At 50.7% G+C, this 18,429-nt stretch overlaps 1 protein-coding gene across 4 annotated transcripts in view; it reads right to left on the reverse strand.

The window, feature by feature from the left end:
* TSNARE1 (t-SNARE domain containing 1) overlaps nt 1-18,429 on the reverse strand; it is a 348,915-nt gene that overhangs the window by 269,753 nt on the left and 60,733 nt on the right. The gene's annotated exons all lie outside the window — the stretch shown is intronic.

An 18,429-nucleotide genomic window follows, 5' to 3' on the forward strand; every position in this document is an offset into this window, starting at 1 on the left:
TCATTCTTATCCGGTACCAACATGCTCCTAATCTGATTTGGAATGACTGGTGGATGAAGGGTATTGTCGTGACGACCCCAACAATTACTCCCTGTTATCAGCCATTCCTGGGGAGGCGACTGATCTATCCCATACCCCTCAGACTGGGCTCCTCTGGGGACATTTCCATCTTCTGTGTGACTTATCCTTCGCTCCTCTTACTCCTCTCCTCCAGGGTTCGGCCCCCGTCGGCCATCACCGGGTCTTGCTTACAATTCTAGCATCTTCTATTACTCAAAAGCTTAATTGGCTGATAACGAGCTTCCTCACTGGACAGACAGGTTTATGGGGAAAAATTAAGTAAAGATGCTGCTCGTATAATCTTAGTGAGACGCTTTGTGGGCTGAGAAAATTAAGAAGAAAAAAAAAAAAAACTTGTGTTCATCTATTAACAGGACGATCAATATTCAATTAAGATGGTATTTCTAAGCAGCATAATGCCAGCGCGGCATTACTGGAGGATCACAATGATGGGGGCTGTAGTACAAGCTACACCGCACGGCGCAGGACTCGTATCCCCAGGCCGCCTCCATCTTCACCAATAATCTTAAAAAATAACCAAATTCAGAAGTAACGCAGCGAAGAATAAAGTCTCCATTACATTGTCCCCTCGTTTTGTGTTCGCAGCTCCTGTGCAGACGCGGGCTTTCTTCAATTAATCGCAGGCATAAAAAGGACAGACATCGGACGGATTCATCATCGCTTCCTTCATTACTACTTTCTGCATCTCGAAACTAATGTGCAACATTCTGCAGCTAATTACAAGGATCCTGCAACATTTTACTGTAAGAGGGAAAGAAAAGAGCAAAGGGAAAATAATTTCAAACTTTGTGCGTCATTTTAATGAATTTGTTACAAATTCCATCAGTGAAAACAGAAAGACCAGAGAAAGGTTGTGGGAATCTCGGCACTTTCAGCAGTTTCAGACAGATCCGGCAAAATGGGGGGAGACAAGGAGCCGGGCCAGGAGGAGGCTAATGACACAGAATTACTAATATCAATGGTGGTACTCCGGTCCCTGACCAGAATAATTCTAGAGGAGGATGGAGGAGCGAGGGATGGAGGAATGGAGGAGCGAGGGAAGGAGGAGTGAGGAGCGGAGGAGCGAGGAGCGGAGGAGCGAGGGATGGAGGAGCGAGGGATGGAGGAGCGAGGGATGGAGGAGCGAGGGACGGAGGAGCGAGGGACGGAGGAGCGAGGGACGGAGGAGCGAGGGGCGGAGGAGCGAGGGGCGGAGGAGCGAGGGATGGAGGAGCGAGGGGTGGAGGAGCGAGGCGCGGAGGAGCGAGGGACGGAGGAGCGAGGGACGGAGGAGCGAGGGACGGAGGAGCGAGGGGTGGAGGAGCGAGGGGTGGAGGAGCGAGGCGCGGAGGAGCGAGGCGCGGAGGAACGAGGCACGGAGGAACGAGGCACGGAGGAACGAGGCACGGAGGAACGAGGCACACGGTGCAGTATGGTATGGACAAGATAGGCGCACGGAGGGGCGGAGAGTGTTCCTCACATGGACACCAGGTCCTTTTATGAAGTCCCTCAGTGACTTATTCTCCCCGTCCTGCATCGGGAGTCTCGCACTGACTACAATGTATCAGTCTAGAGTGGATTCTCTACGCTGGCTGCAAGTGTAACAAACCCCCAACTGTGACAAGTATTAGGTCCTAATATCCAACCTTGGGATAAAAGCAAAAATGTTTCTATTCAATGAGCGAAAACAAACATTGAAAATGCTGAAGAATGAAAAGTTATCATGCGCCATCTCACTGCATGTTCCTGGAAGTATGTCCTCTCCAGCGGAGGCCACCGGAGCATGGTGAGAGTTGTAGTACTACCACCCTGACTACGGTGGTCTCCGCACACTTGGGGTCAGAGCACGGGAGCCTCACACAGGAGCGGAGGGGCCGTGTACATTACCAGCCGACATGGAAATCCAATGACAAGTGCTGGGGGCGGCAGAGCGATCAGTGTGATCGGGGCGCACAGTAATGAGTGTTGGGCCTGTAATCAGCGGGCGGCCGCCATCCTCCTCACAGACCGAGACAATAAGTGTTGATTGAGTCCACATTTGTCAGACGAGGAAAGGGCACAAGCCGGAGACCGCAGGAGACAGCCAGCAGCGTCACCATGGAGACTGCACCTAGCCTCCGAGCGGGGGGGCGAGATATAGAGGGCGATATATGTACAACGTACGGGGGGCCGCACATCATCCACGGGGAGCAGAGACCCCAGACCAAGCACACCGCCCTGTGTAACCCCAGGGAAAAGGGTCATCACCACATTACAGTCATGGCCAAAAGTATTGACACCCCTGCAATTCTGTCAGATAATACTCAGTTTCTTCCTGAAAATGATTGCAAACACAAATTATTTGGTATTATTATCTTCATTTCATTTGTCTTAAATGAAAAAACATAAAAGAGAATGAAGCAAAAAGCAAAACATTGATCATTTCACACAAAACTCCAAAAATGGGCCAGACAAAAGTATTGGCACCCTCAGCCTAATACTTGGTTGCACAACCTTTAGCCAAAATAACTGCGACCAACCGCTTCCGGTAACCATCAATGAGTTTCTTACAATGCTCTGCTGGAATTTTAGACCATTCTTCTTTGGCAAACTGCTCCAGGTCCCTGATATTTGAAGGCTGCCTTCTCCAAACTGCCATTTTTAGATCTCTCCACAGGTGATCTATGGGATTCAGGTCTGGACTCATTGCTGGCCACCATAGAAGTCTCCAGTGCTTTCTCTCAAACCACTTTCTAGTGCTTTTTGAAGTGTGTTTTGGGTCATTGTCCTGCTGGAAGACCCATGACCTCTGAGGAGACCCAGCTTTCTCACACTGGGCCCTACATTATGCTGCAAAATTTGTTGGTAGTCTTCAGACTTCATAATGCCATGCACACGGTCGAGCAGTCCAGTGCCAGAGGCAGCAAAGCAACCCCAAAATATCAGGGAACCTCCGCCATGTTTGACTGTAGGGACCGTGTTCTTTTCTTTGAATGCCTCTTTTTTTTGTCCTGTAAACTCTATGTTGATGCCTTTGCCCAAAAAGCTCTACTTTTGTCTCATCTGACCAGAGAACATTCTTCCAAAACGTTTTAGGCTTTTTCAGGCAAGTTTTGGCAGTCTCCAGCCTGGCTTTTTTATGTCTCGGGGTAAGAAGTGGGGTCTTCCTGGGTCTCCTACCATACAGTCCCTTTTCATTCAGACGCCGACGGATAGTACGGGTTGACACTGTTGTACCCTCGGACTGCAGGGCAGCTTGAACTTGTTTGGATGTTAGTCGAGGTTCTTTATCCAACATCCACACAATCTTGCGTTGAAATCTCTTGTCAATTTTCCTTTTCCGTCCACATCTAGGGAGGTTAGCCACAGTGCCATGGGCTTTACACTTCTTGATGACACTGCGCACGGTAGACACAGGAACATTCAGGTCTTTGGAGATGGACTTGTAGCCTTGAGATTGCTCATGCTTCCTCACAATTTGGTTTCCCAAGTCCTCAGACAGTTCTTTGGTCTTCTTTCTTTTCTCCATGCTCAATGTGGTACACACAAGGACACAGGACAGAGGTTGAGTCAACTTTAATCCATGTCAACCGGCTGCAAGTGTGATTTAGTTATTGCCAACACCTGTTAGGTGCCACAGGTAAGTTACAGGTGCTGTTAATTACACTAATTAGAGAAGCATCACATGATTTTTCCAACAGTGCCAATACTTTTGTCTACCCCCTTTTTTATGTTTGGTGTGGAATTATATCCAATTTGGCTTTAGGACAATTCTTTTTGTGTTTTTTCATTTAAGACAAATTAAATGAAGATAATAATAACAAAGAATTTGTGATTGCAATCATTTTCAGGAAGAAACTGAGTATTATCTGACAGAATTGCAGGGGTGTCAATACTTTTGGCCATGACTGTATATCTACATTATACTCGAGAGCTGCGCTCACTATTCTGCTGGTGCAGTCACTGTGTACATACAATACATTACTGATCCTGAGTTACATCCTGTATTATACACCAGAGCTGCACTCACTATTCTGCTGGTGCAGTCACTGTGTACATACAATACATTACTGATCCGGAGTTACCTCCTGTATTATACTCCAGAGCTGCACTCACTATTCTGCTGGTGCAGTCACTGTGTACATACATTACATTACTGATCCTGAGTTACATCCTGTATTATACCCCAGAGCTGCGCTCACTATTCTGCTGGTGCAGTCACTGTGTACATACATTACATTACTGATCCTGAGTTACATCCTGTATTATACTCCAGAGCTGCACTCACTATTCTGCTGGTGCAGTCACTGTGTATATACATTACATTACTGATCCTGAGTTACATCCTGTATTATACCCCAGAGCTGCACTCACTATTCTGCTGGTGCAGTCACTGTGTACATACATTACATTACTGATCCTGAGTTACATCCTGTATTATACCCCAGAGCTGCACTCACTATTCTGCTGGTGCAGTCACTGTGTACATACATTACATTACTGATCCTGAGTTACATCCTGTATTATACTCCAGAGCTGCACTCACTATTCTGCTGGTGCAGTCACTGTGTACATACATTACTGATCCCGAGTTACATCCTGTATTATACACCAGAGCTGCACTCACTATTCTGCTGGTGCTGTCACTGTGTACATACATTACATTACTGATCCTGAGTTACATCCTGTATTGTACTCCAGAGCTGCACTCACTATTCTCACCCCGTAAACTTTTCCACATTTTTTTCACATTACACCCACAAAGTTTGCGTGCATATACCAACACTAAGTAACACGCATGTGACGTGTAAAGAAGTGACACATGGTTTTCTAAAAATTCTAATCTAAGATTTGTGAGGTGCATTAGTATTCAGACCTCTGTAGTCAAACAAAATCTTGAGTGACCAATCGCCTGCAGAAGTCACATAATTAGCACATCGAGTCCACCTGGGTGTGATCTCTTTTCGATATAACTCCAGCTGTTCTGTGAAGACCTCAGAGGTTTGTGTGAGAACATTAGGCATCAATCTACATCATGAAAACCAAGGAGCCCACCAGACAGGTCAGGGATAAAGTTGTAGAGAACAGTAAAGCAGGGTCAGGTTACAGAAAACAATAGCCCGAGCTCAGAACATCTCAGGGAACACTGTTCAATCCACCAATAATGACAAGACCGTCCGCCTACACCAACATCCTAAGCAAGGAGAGCGCCAATTAGAGAAGCAGCCGACAGGCCCACGGTCACAGTGGAGGAGCTGCAGACATCCACAGCTCAGGTGGGAGAATCTGTCCACAGGACACCATTAGTCTTATACTCCACAAGTCTGGACTTTATGGAATAGTTGCAAGAACAAAGACATTTTTGAAAGAAAGCCATAAGTCGTCCCATTTGAATTTTGCAAAAAGCCCTGTATGGGACACAGCGAGCATGTGGAAGAAGGGGCTCTGGTCAGATAAGACCAAAGGAGAAATTCTCGGGCTAATAGCAAAATGCTATGTGCAGTGGAAAACCAACATTGCGCGTCACCCTGAAAACACCATCCCCACTGTCACACACGGTTGTGGCAGCATCATGCTGTGGGGAGGCTTTTCTTCAGCAGGGGCAGGGAAGACAGATGGTAGTCCTGGAAGAAAACGTGTTACAGGCTTCACACGACTTGTGACTGGATTGTAAGTTCACCTTCCAGCAGGACATGGACCCTAAACATCTTGCCAGAGCTACGATGGATGGTTTCGATCACAGCATATTCAGGAGTATGAAGACCGAAAACCCAGAATCTGATACAAGGCTTGAAAATTAATGTTCTCCGACGTCTCCATCCTGTCTTACTGAGCGACAGAGAGTGTGCAAAGAAGAAGGAGCAAAAATGTCACCTCTGGATTTGCAAAGCTGGGAGAGACCCCAAAACACTGCAGCTTATAAGTTTGGGGGTGTAACGTGACAAAATGTGGAAAAGTTCCTGGGGTATGAATACTTTTTCAAGGCACTGTGCATAGTGTTAATTACATGATGAATACACGCGGTGCGGAGGCTGCGAGATGTTTATTTCCCGCTTGCCATCAGCTTCCTTACCTTGTTACCGCCATTGTTTTGTTTTGTGCGATTGTTTCGGTAATTTAATTAGAACTTGTAGGAGGAAACTCTTCCGATAGCTCCGATTCCTGAGATTAGGTAGAAGGAGAAGGAGAAGGCTCATAGATGCTGCAAAGTGCTGAGCCGAGGCTGACAATTACCATCGAGATCATTGTGCAGACAGACTGTGAATTAGGACCCCGCTCAGCAGAGGAAGACCCCGGAATGGTGATCGCTGTGTTAAAGAGGCTTTGTGGGGGCTCATACTGTATACAGGAGACTATGTGGGAGCTTCTGCTGTATATAGGAGGCTATGTGGGGGCACATACTGTACATAGCCTCTATGTGTGGGCTCATAATATAAATAGAGGCCATGTTGGGGCTCATTGTACATAGGCGGCTATGTGTGGACTCATGCTATATATAGAGGCTATTTGGGGGCTCATACTGTATACAGGAGGCTATGTGAGGGCTAATACTGTATAAGAGGCTATGTAGGGCTCATGCTGTATATAAGAGGCTATGTGAGGCTCATGCTGTATATAAGAGGCTATGTAGGGAACATGCTGTATATAAGAGGCTATGTGGGGCACATGCTGTATATAAGAGGCTATGTGGGGCTCACGCTGTATATAAGAGGTTATGTAGGGAACATGCTGTATATAAGAGGCTATGTGGGGCTCATGCTGTATATAAGAGGCTATGTGGGGCTCATGCTGTATATAAGAGGCTATGTGGGGCTCATGCTGTATATAGGAGGCTATGTGGGGCTCATGCTGTATATAAGAGGCTATGTGGGGCTCACGCTGTATATAAGAGGCTATGTGGGGCTCACGCTGTATATAAGAGGCTATGTGGGGCTCACGTTGTATATAAGAGGCTATGTGGGGCTCATGCTGTATATAAGAGGCTATGTGGGGCTCATGCTGTATACAAGAGGTTATGTGGGGCTCATGCTGTATACAAGAGGCTATGTGGGGCTCATACTGTATATAAGAGGCTATGTGGGGCACATGCTGTATATAAGAGGCTATGTGGGGCTCATGCTGTATACAAGAGGCTATGTGGGGCTCATGCTGTATATAAGAGGCTATGTGGGGCTCATGCTGTATATAAGAGGCTATGTGGGGCTCATGCTGTATATAAGAGGCTATGTGGGGCTCATGCTGTATATAAGAGGCTATGTGGGCTCATACTGCATACAGGTAGCTATGTTGGGTTCACACTGTACACAAGGGGCTATGTGAGGGCTCATACTGTATGTAGGGGGACTGTGTGGACTCTTATGGTATATAGGGGCTGTGTGTAGGCTCATACTCCTTAACGGCCACGGTCTCTCATGGGCCCCTCGGGAAGATTAATTGCCCACCCCTGCTCTGGATGCTCTCCTAGGTCACAGCAGCTCCTATTCAAGGCATCTTCTTGGCCTATGACTGCTGAAGTGTCTGGGAGCTACTGCTTATTTCAACAGCTAAGCCAGCCCCCTCACACACATAACAAATGAAGAAAGAGGGGGCCTGATAGTAAAATGGATACCTGGCAAGTACCGGATACATCACAGTCAGAATCGCAGCAGTCTGTATCCAGATGTAACAAGGCGATTGCACCTTAAGCGATTGCCTCTTGCATTCTGCACGGAGACTCTACAGCCACACTTGTCTCACCAATTGGCCTCATCGCATGAATAATAGAAGGAAATTAAAATATTCCAAGTGGAGTCAAAAGTTTGCTGGTGGATGGCGAGAAGCGGTAATTGCTGCCGGTGTGACTGAAGTGACGCTCGCTCCTGTCTTCAAAGCGCCATTTCTACCTTTTTAGAAGAGGGGGGAGAATGGACGCGTCAGTTCCCAGACCGACCCATAACACCACCTCATACAGGCCCAAGAGGCTCCTGGTTACGGACCCGGGAAGCACTGTGGGTTCATTAGCCCAGGAGCTGTGCCATGTGGCTCCCGCCGTGCGCCCTCACATCGCTCAGTGGGCATCTCTCTCCTGGTCCCTCATCCATATGCACACTCAGCCGAGCGTGCACGCATTTTCAATGTTGGTGGTCGTTCATCTTCTGGGCGCTGTGATAACATACGGGGGCTTCTCACCAAATTAGAATATCATCAATGCTTCATTAATTTCAGTTCTTCAATACAAAAAGTGAAACTCATATTCTATAGAGTCATTACAGAGTGATCTATTCCAAGTGTTTATTTCTGTTAATGTTGATGATTACGGCTTACAGCCAATGAAAACCCAAAAGTCATTATCTCAGTAAATTAGAATAATTAACAATAAACATCTGTAAAGGCTTCCTAAGTGTTTATAAACGTCATTCAGTTTGTTTCAGTAGCTCCACAATCATGGGGAAGACTGCTGACCTGACAGATGTCCAGAAGGCGTCACTGATACACTCCACAAGGAGGGGAAGCCACAGAAGATCATTGATAAAGAAGCCGGCTGTTCACAGAGCGCTGGATCCAAGAATATTAATGGAGAGTGGAGTGGAAGGGAAAAGTGTGGTAGAGAAAGGTGCACAAGCAACCGGGATAACCGCAGCCTGGAAAGGATTGTTCAGAAAAGGCCATTCAGTAATGTGGGGGAGATTCACAAGGAGCGGACTGCTGCTGGAGTCATTGCTTCACCACACACAGACGTATCCAGCCAATGGACTACAAGTGTCACATTCCTTGTGTCCGGCCGCTCATGACCCATAGACAACGCCAGAAGCCTCTTACCTGGGCCAAGGAGAAACAGAACCGGACTGTTGTCAGTGGTCCAAGGTGTTGTGTTCAGAGGAAAGTACATTTTTTATTTCATTAGGAAATCAAGGTCCCAGAGTCTGGAGGAAGACTGGAGGCCACAATCCAAGCTGCTGGAGGTCTAGTGTGAGGTCTCCACAATCAGTGATGGTTTGGGGGGCCATGTCATCTGCTGGTGGAGGTCCACTGGGTTTTATCAAGACCAAAGTCAGCGCAGCCATCTACCAGGACATTTTAGAGCACTTCATGCTTCCCTCTGCCGACAAGCTTTTTGGAGATGGAAATGTCATTCTCCAGCAGGACTTGGCCCCTGTCCACACTGCCGAAAGTACCAATACCTGGTGTAAAAACAACAGTATCACTGGGCTTGATTGGCAGCAAACTCACCTGACCTTAACCCTATAGAGAACCTATGGAGTATTGTCAAGAGGAAGATGAGGGACACCAGACCCAACAATGCAGACGAGCTGAAGGCCGCTATCAAAGCAACCTGGGCTTCCATAACCCCTCAGCAGCGCCACAGGCTGATCGCCTCCATGCCACGCCGCCTTGATGCAGTAATTGATGCAAAAGAAGCCGACCAAGTATTGAGTGCATTTACTGAACATACATTTCAGTACTGAGATAATGACTTTTGGGTTTTTATTGGCTGTAAGTCATAACTAACAGAAATAAACATAGATCACTGTGTGTAATGACTCTATAGAATGCATGAGATTCACTTTTTGTATTGAGGAACTGAAATAAATTCACTTTTGGATGATATTCTAAGGTAGTGAGAAGCTCCAGTATGTAAGAGACTATAACTATTGTTCTCTGGTATCAGTCACTTCAGGGTAAGGAGAGGCCGACTAGCAGAATGAGTGACACAAAGCAGAGATTTTGCCTTCATACCCAGAGATATTTGCACACGTGTAACCGATGTGAAGTTTTGGACTTTCGCTCCCCGACTCCCCTGGTAAGCCTCTCCAGCACCCGCCTCCCCCGGAGCGCTCTCAGCCATCGTCTCCTCTTGACTTTCGACCGTAATTGCGCTCTGGACGAGGAAGGAGGGAAGCACAGTCCGGAGCCGTCTTCCTCTTTGTCATCCCTCCCGGAAGTCTCGGCACGTTTGGCGCAATCAGGGGGATATTCATCGGCCGCCGTGTCCCTGGCTCGTGAACGTCACTGCATTTACCGCGCTAACACCAATTATCGCTCTCAGGCAGAGCATTCATGTGGGTAAATAGACGGCTGATTACAGTTTTAATTCTGGGGATGAAAGGAAGAGCGAATCTGGGCAGCGTACGGGAAACGGAACATCGACAGGTGCCGAGGCGAGAGGAAGAAAGGAACAGGTGCCGGGAACATCGCACCGCAAGACGGAGAAGAGCTGACGATCAACAATGGCTTCATATAAAGCCACAGAGGGGAACATCGAAGAGGTGTCACAGCGTAACCAGCGGGATAAACCAGTAACCCTCCATGGCTCACTGGTGGAAGGCGACCGTGACACGTCTCACCTGCCAGTAACCCTTCCTACCTCAACAGCTCCTCCACAAAGGCTGTGTGTGAACAGAACCAAAGGTTGGCAAATTCACCTAAAGCCTAAATCCATAAAGGTGGCACAACTAGACGCAACGACGACGTAGATCCGAGTGATACATGCTGTGACGGCTCCTCGGGGGCGGGGCTAAAGCCACCAAAAAAACCTTTAAGGCTAATTAGCGGCCGCTGACGGGGCTTGGTTTTCTGTCCTACGTTAATGAGATCTATAATAGGCGCAAGCTCAGCGATACCAGAAAAAAAAAAAGCCTCCGAACGGAAAATTATTGTATCCGTGATTTCAGAACTGGATGGAGCTACAATATCAGAGCATAATGGCAGCAGCTGTACGTGCTGCCTCCATAGAACAGGCGGTTTGTGTCAGATGTTTGCATACGCTTCTGCAGACTTTTAATAAACGAATGGAAAAATGTCAACTTTTTTTTACAAACCAGAACGAATAAAAGAATGACAAAAATGTACTTTAAAGGATTAACTTCATTAGTAAAGAGAAAGACACAAAGATCTCCAGCTTCTCACAGTGCTGAATTCACATCTACACTGCTCAGTACTGCTGTCGAGTGTCCTCCATGATTCTCCTTTATAGCAACTGTTGAATTCACATCTACACTACAGATTGCTGCTATTAATGTAATCCAAGCTGCTGCTTTCTAGTGTTTTAAATCACTCCAGAGCTGAATTCACATCAACACTGCTCAATACTGCTGTATAAGATCATCCATACTATTGCTTTCTACTTAGAACTTTTCACTCCAGAGCAGGATTTATAACAACACTGCTCAGTAGTGCTATACAAGGTCATCCATGCTGCTGCTTTCTAGTTAGTATTTTTTCACTCCAGAGCTGGACTCTCAGCTATTCTGCTCAGTACTGCTGTTGAGTGTCCTCCATTCATCTCCTTTCTAGCAACTGTTGAATTCACATCTACACTACAGCGGGCTGCTATTAATGTAATCCAAGCTTCTGCTTTCTAATGTTTTAAATCACTCCAGAGCTGAATTCACATCTACACTGCTCAATACTGCTGTATAAGATCATCCATACTATTGCTTTCTAGCAGGATTCATAACAACACTGCTCAGTACTGCTCAACAAGGTCAACCATACTGCTGCTTTCTAGTTAGTATTTTTTCACTCCGGAGCTGGACTCTCAGCTACACTGCTCAGTACTGCCGTTTAATATTTTCCATGCTGCTACAGCTTCTGAAAATGTGCTACACGGAGATGGCAGAGCAGGAATCCCTTATGACTGTGGGTGCGGTGTATGAGGGACATCATAAAGCTGCTCTCCCAGTCACTAGCTCAAACATAATTGAAAATTAGAGAAAAAAAAAAGTCTGCAAATGGGAAACTGGTTAAAATGCTTTAAGCGAGTTAATTAATGGCCAGAAATAGTCCAAAAAAGCACAAACAGCTTATTCTGAAATGTCACCTGAAATGACAGGAACACTTGACGTCAATACGACTTACAAAACATGAAAGCTGAATCTTCCAAATGTGCCTGCAGATTTGGAAACATTCTGCTCTCAGGAAATAAAAAGACACAAATCTGTAAATTATTCTGTTTAGGATGTTGTCAGAATATTAATATTTAAAGAGGAACAGCGGAAACGTATTAGCTGGAGAGAGAGCGCAGCGCTGCTACGGTACATGGAGAGAGATGTCGGGACTAACATGTATTTCTGCTGGCCACTAGGTGGCAGCACTATCAAGACAAAACTACGGTAATTATAAGATTATAATTAACTGCAATAGAACTAATACCAACAACGGGAAGATCTAACGATATCACCGAGGGTACCGCATCCGCACCCACTGAAATATTGTGCTGACTTTTAACAAATTTCAAGTAAGCCAAGTAATAGTAAATGTATCAGACACTGAGCGCCGCTGTGACAAAATGGTTTTATTTTCTGCCGATTGATCTGGTTTTCGAAGGATAGATCACTTGCTAAGGTTGCCAAGTCTGGGATATATACAGATCCCAAAAATGAGGTTCTGAAGCAGCTGGGCCTTTAGTGATCCGCAAATCCTCAAAAATAAAAATTAAAGTTGGAACAACCCGAGGGTTTGACGCAGAAACTGAACCAAAATCTCAAAACTCCTCAAACACTTGGAGTTTCCGCTCCAAAAACTCAGCAAAAAAGACTGGAGCTGAGCTGCAGTACCCGAGAACGGCCACTATGCGGTGTATGGAGCTCAGCTGCAGTACCCGAGAACGGCCACTATGCGGTGTATGGAGCCGAGCTGCAGTACCCGAGAACGGCCACTATGCGGTGTATGGAGCTGAGCTGCAGTACCCGAGAACGGCCACTATGCGGTGTATGGAGCCGAGCTGCAGTACCCGAGAACGGCCACTATGCGGTGTATGGAGCTGAGCTGCAGTACCCGAGAACGGCCACTATGCGGTGTATGGAGCTGAGCTGCAGTACCCGAGAACGGCCACTATGCGGTGTATGGAGCTCAGCTGCAGTACCCGAGAACGGCCACTATGCGGTGTATGGAGCCGAGCTGCAGTACCCGAGAACGGCCACTATGCGGTGTATGGAGCTGAGCTGCAGTACCCGAGAACGGCCACTATGCGGTGTATGGAGCTGAGCTGCAGTACCCGAGAATGGCCACTATGCGGTGTATGGAGCTGAGCTGCAGTACCCGAGAACGGCCACTATGCGGAGTATGGAGCTGAGCTGCAGTACCCGAGAATGGCCACTATGTGGAGTATGGAGCTGAGCTGCAGTACCCGAGAATGGCCACTATGTGGAGTATGGAGCTGAGCTGCAGTACCCGAGAATGGCCACTATGCGGTGTATGGAGCTGAGCTGCAGTACCCGAGAACGGCCACTATGCGGAGTATGGAGCTGAGCTGCAGTACCCGAGAATGGCCACTATGTGGAGTATGGAGCTGAGCTGCAGTACCCGAGAATGGCCACTATGCGGTGTATGGAGCTGAGCTGCAGTACCCGAGAACGGCCACTATGCGGAGTATGGAGCTGAGCTGTGTAAATCCAGCTGCAAACACCTGAACAAGAGGTGAAAGACAACAAGTACGGCCAAAGGAAGGAGATGAAAAAAAACCTGACCTTTGAAGCAATATACCAGGGTACAATACATCCTGCGGGAAGCCCCCCACATAGACACTGCAGCACGCTAATGAGCCAGCAGAGAGATGGCAGCAAACTGGAAACCAGCAGCGATCAGAGCTGGGCCCCATCATCAGAACCTACAGCTCAATGGGAAACAGCAGATATCGGCTGATAACTGGTTAATCTCTGCACAAATCCCACACCAGATTACAGACATCGCCTTTGATCATGGAAAGTGTGAACGTCAGAGGATTGTTCCCGAGCAGAGAGACAACAATCATCCTCCAGCACAAGTGGCCACGGTGCGCACATCACTGGGCATTGTGTGGCAGCTGTTCTGTAGAGCTCTTCACATGTGGTGCTGGGGGTGTACTTACTAAAAGAAGCTAAAACATGTCCCCCGGCTGCAGAAAGATCACGGATTACACATGAAGTTCTCCATGAACATGTACAAACCCCCCTGACCCTGCAGAGCCCGGACCTTACCGCCATCAATAGCGAATACCTAATACCTGCACAGTGGGAGCCGGCCGCCGGCCCAGTCCCTGGAGAGGGGGGAGCCTGCCGCCAGCCCAGCCCCTGGAGAGGGGGGAGACCGCTTCCAGCCCAGTCCCTGGAGAGGGGGGGAGGCCGCAGCCAGCCCAGCCCCTGGAGAGGGGGGAGCCTGCCGCCAGCCCAGCCCCTGGAGAGGGGGGAGCCTGCCGCCAGCCCAGCCCCTGGAGAGGGGGGAGCCTGCCGCCAGCCCAGCCCCTGGAGAGGGGGGAGCCTGCCGCCAGCCCAGCCCCTGGAGAGGGGGGAGCCTGCCGCCAGCCCAGCCCCTGGAGAGGGGGGAGCCTGCCGCCAGCCCAGCCCCTGGAGAGGGGGGAGCCTGCCGCCAGCCCAGCCCCTGGAGAGGGGGGAGCCTGCCGCCAGCCCAGCCCCTGGAGAGGGGGGAGCCTGCCGCCAGCCCAGCCCCTGGAGAGGGGGGAGCCTGCCGCCAGCCCAGCCCCTGGAGAGGGGGGAGCCTGCCGCCAGCCCAGCCCCTGGAGAGGGGGGAGCCTGCCGCCAGCCCAGCCCCTGGAGAGGGGGGAGCCTGCCGCCAGCCCAGCCCCTGGAGAGGGGGGAGCCTGCCGCCAGCCCAGCCCCTGGAGAGGGGGGAGCCTGCCGCCAGCCCAGCCCCTGGAGAGGGGGGAGCCTGCCGCCAGCCCAGCCCCTGGAGAGGGGGGAGCCTGCCGCCAGCCCAGCCCCTGGAGAGGGGGGAGCCTGCCGCCAGCCCAGCCCCTGGAGAGGGGGGAGCCTGCCGCCAGCCCAGCCCCTGGAGAGGGGGGAGCCTGCCGCCAGCCCAGCCCCTGGAGAGGGGGGAGCCTGCCGCCAGCCCAGCCCCTGGAGAGGGGGGAGCCTGCCGCCAGCCCAGCCCCTGGAGAGGGGGGAGCCTGCCGCCAGCCCAGCCCCTGGAGAGGGGGGAGCCTGCCGCCAGCCCAGCCCCTGGAGAGGGGGGAGCCTGCCGCCAGCCCAGCCCCTGGAGAGGGGGGAGCCTGCCGCCAGCCCAGCCCCTGGAGAGGGGGGAGCCTGCCGCCAGCCCAGCCCCTGGAGAGGGGGGAGCCTGCCGCCAGCCCAGCCCCTGGAGAGGGGGGAGCCTGCCGCCAGCCCAGCCCCTGGAGAGGGGGGAGCCTGCCGCCAGCCCAGCCCCTGGAGAGGGGGGAGCCTGCCGCCAGCCCAGCCCCTGGAGAGGGGGGAGCCTGCCGCCAGCCCAGCCCCTGGAGAGGGGGGAGCCTGCCGCCAGCCCAGCCCCTGGAGAGGGGGGAGCCTGCCGCCAGCCCAGCCCCTGGAGAGGGGGGAGCCTGCCGCCAGCCCAGCCCCTGGAGAGGGGGGAGCCTGCCGCCAGCCCAGCCCCTGGAGAGGGGGGAGCCTGCCGCCAGCCCAGCCCCTGGAGAGGGGGGAGCCTGCCGCCAGCCCAGCCCCTGGAGAGGGGGGAGCCCGCTGCAAGCCTAGCTCCTGGAGAGGGGGGAGACCACCGCCAGCCCAGTCCCTGGAGAGGGGGAAGGCCACCACAGGGGGAGATAACTGCTGGCCAAGTCACAGGACGGGGAGATAACCGCTGGCCCAGTCACAGGACAGAGGGAGATGATTGCTGGCCCAGTCACAGGACAGGGGGAGATAACTGCTGGCCCTTTCACAGGACAGGGGGAGATGACTGCTAGACCAGTCACAGGACAGGGGGAGATAACTACTGGCCCAGTCACAGGACAGAGGGAGATAACAGCTGGCCCAGTCACAGGACAGGGGGAGATAACTGCTGGCCCAGTCACAGGACAGGGGGAGATAACTGCTGGCCCTTTCACAGGACAGGGGGAGATAACTGCTGGCCCAGTCACAGGACAGGGGGAGATAACTGCTGGCTCAGTCACAGGACAGGGGGAGATAACTGCTGGCTCAGTCACAGGACAGGGGGAGATAACTGCTGGCCCAGTCACAGGACAGGGGGAGATAACTGCTGGCCCAGTCACAGGACAGGGGGAGATAACTGCTGGCCCAGTCACAGGACAGGGGGAGATGATTGCTGGCCCAGTCACAGGACAGGGGGAGATGATTGCTGGCCCAGTCACAGGACAGGGGGAGTTAACTGCTGGCCCAGTCACAGGACAGGGGGAGATAACTGCTGGCCCAGTCACAGGACAGGGGGAGATAACTGCTGGCCCAGTCACAGGACAGGGGGAGATAACTGCTGGCCCAGTCACAGGACAGGGGGAGATAACTGCTGGCCCAGTCACAGGACAGGGGGAGATAACTGCTGGCCCAGTCACAGGACAGGGGGAGATGACTGCTGGCCCAGTCACAGGACAGGGGGAGATGATTGCTGGCCCAGTCACAGGACAGGGGGAGATGATTGCTGGCTCAGTCACAGGACAGGGGGAGATGACTGCTGGCCCAGTCACAGGACAGGGGGAGATAACTGCTGGCCCAGTCACAGGACAGGGGGAGATAACTGCTGGCCCAGTCACAGGACAGGGGGAGATAACTGCTGGCCCAGTCACAGGAGAAGGGGGAGATAACTGCTGGCCCAGTCACAGGACAGGGGGAGATAACTGCTGGCCCAGTCACAGGACAGGGGGAGATAACTGCTGGCCCAGTCACAGGACAGGGGGAGATAACTGCTGGCCCAGTCACAGGACAGGGGGAGATAACTGCTGGCTCAGTCACAGGACAGGGGGAGATAACTGCTGGCTCAGTCACAGGACAGGGGGAGATAACTGCTGGCCCAGTCACAGGACAGGGGGAGATGATTGCTGGCCCAGTCACAGGACAGGGGGAGATAACTGCTGGCCCAGTCACAGGACAGGGGGAGATAACTGCTGGCCCAGTCACAGGACAGGGGGAGATAACTGCTGGCCTAGTCACAGGAGAAGGGTCCTTGAAGCCAATGCTGAAGTCCTTCATACACACGTCATGAGTGCGGCTCTTGCACAGTTGAACACCGTCACATTCATGGACATTTACATCACAGACTCAATAGATAATCAGACATTAGTAATGAGCTTAGAGGATACATGGAACGGGTAATGCAAAAATAACATGTGCAAGTCAAAAATCTGGAAAATCTACAAAGAAAGTAAGCGAGCAGCGCTAAGGGTGACAGGCGTCTCTCATGTCTCAGTCTCGGCATTTAAGCCGTCAGTAAATGACAAACCCCACAAGAGTGTGAAAGCGCAGACAAATCCCCCCGGCGAATATGTGCCGACATGAACTGTGAGCTCTGAGACAGCACCAAAGAACAAACGTCAGGACGGACGAAGGAATAAAAGAGACTGACGGCAGACAATGTAGTAATGTGCGCCAAAGTGGAGGGAATTATAGTTAAAGAAATCCGTCAGTAAAATCAACACCCCCCCAAACCCTACATCTGGGACCTTCACATCTGTCTGTCGGACATCCAAGAAACTAGCATATAATTCATATGCAAATACGGTGTTAGGTGCTCTGGGAAAGAGAGAGCACTTAAGGAGCCACTGTCTCCCCAGGCTGCTTCATCACCCAGACCCGGCCTGTATAGCTCCACAGCTCACGGATTCCCTGCCTGGCACGGAATGTCACTGCCTAAAGAAGCTGGTGACGGGGGGAAGAAAGACCCAGGGAAGGAGAGAGTCCTCAAGTGCCCAGTCACACCCAGAGCACTCAACACATCATTTGCATAATAAAACACTAACTTTGTTATTAATAATGTAGAAACAGAGAAAAGATGTAAAGGTGACGATCAGCACGATCTCCATGTCTAGATACGCAATTGGGAGGAGGTGGGGTAATCTTACTGGCAGATCGCATATCTGTCACCTCCTTTTTCACATATAAGCTGCGGCCACCGCCATTAGGGGCTTATCTACAGCATTCTGTAATGTAAGCCCTGATGTAACCTGAAAGATAAGAAAAACAAGTTATCTTATACTCACCAATGGGGCGGTCCGGTCCGGTCTGAGGGGCGTCACGGTCCAGTTCTGGCGCCTCCTATCTTCATACGATGAAATCCCCTTTCTTTCTGCGCAGGCGTCCTGATATGTCCTCTTGAGGGCAGAGCAAAGTACTGCAGTGCGCAGGTGTCGGGCCTCTCTGACTTCTCCCAGAACCTGCGCACTGCAGTACTTTGCTCTGCCCTCAAGAGGACATATCAGGACGCCTGCGCAGAAAGAAAGGGGATTTCATCGTATGAAGATAGGAGGCGCCAGAACTGGACCGTGACGCCCCTCAGACCGGACCGGACCGCCCCATGGGTGAGTATAAGATAACTTGTTTTTCTTATCTTTCAGGTTACATCAGGGCTTACATTACAGAATGCTGTAGATAAGCCCCTAATGGCGGTGGCCGCAGCTTATATGTGAAAAAAAAGAGGTGACAGATTCCCTTTAAGAACTTATAAAAGAATCCCGCATAACTACTATAATACTGCCCCTATGTACAGGAATATAAC

Source organism: Ranitomeya imitator, chromosome 6, assembly GCF_032444005.1.
Source record: "Ranitomeya imitator isolate aRanImi1 chromosome 6, aRanImi1.pri, whole genome shotgun sequence".
Classification (NCBI taxonomy): Eukaryota; Metazoa; Chordata; class Amphibia; order Anura; family Dendrobatidae; genus Ranitomeya; species Ranitomeya imitator.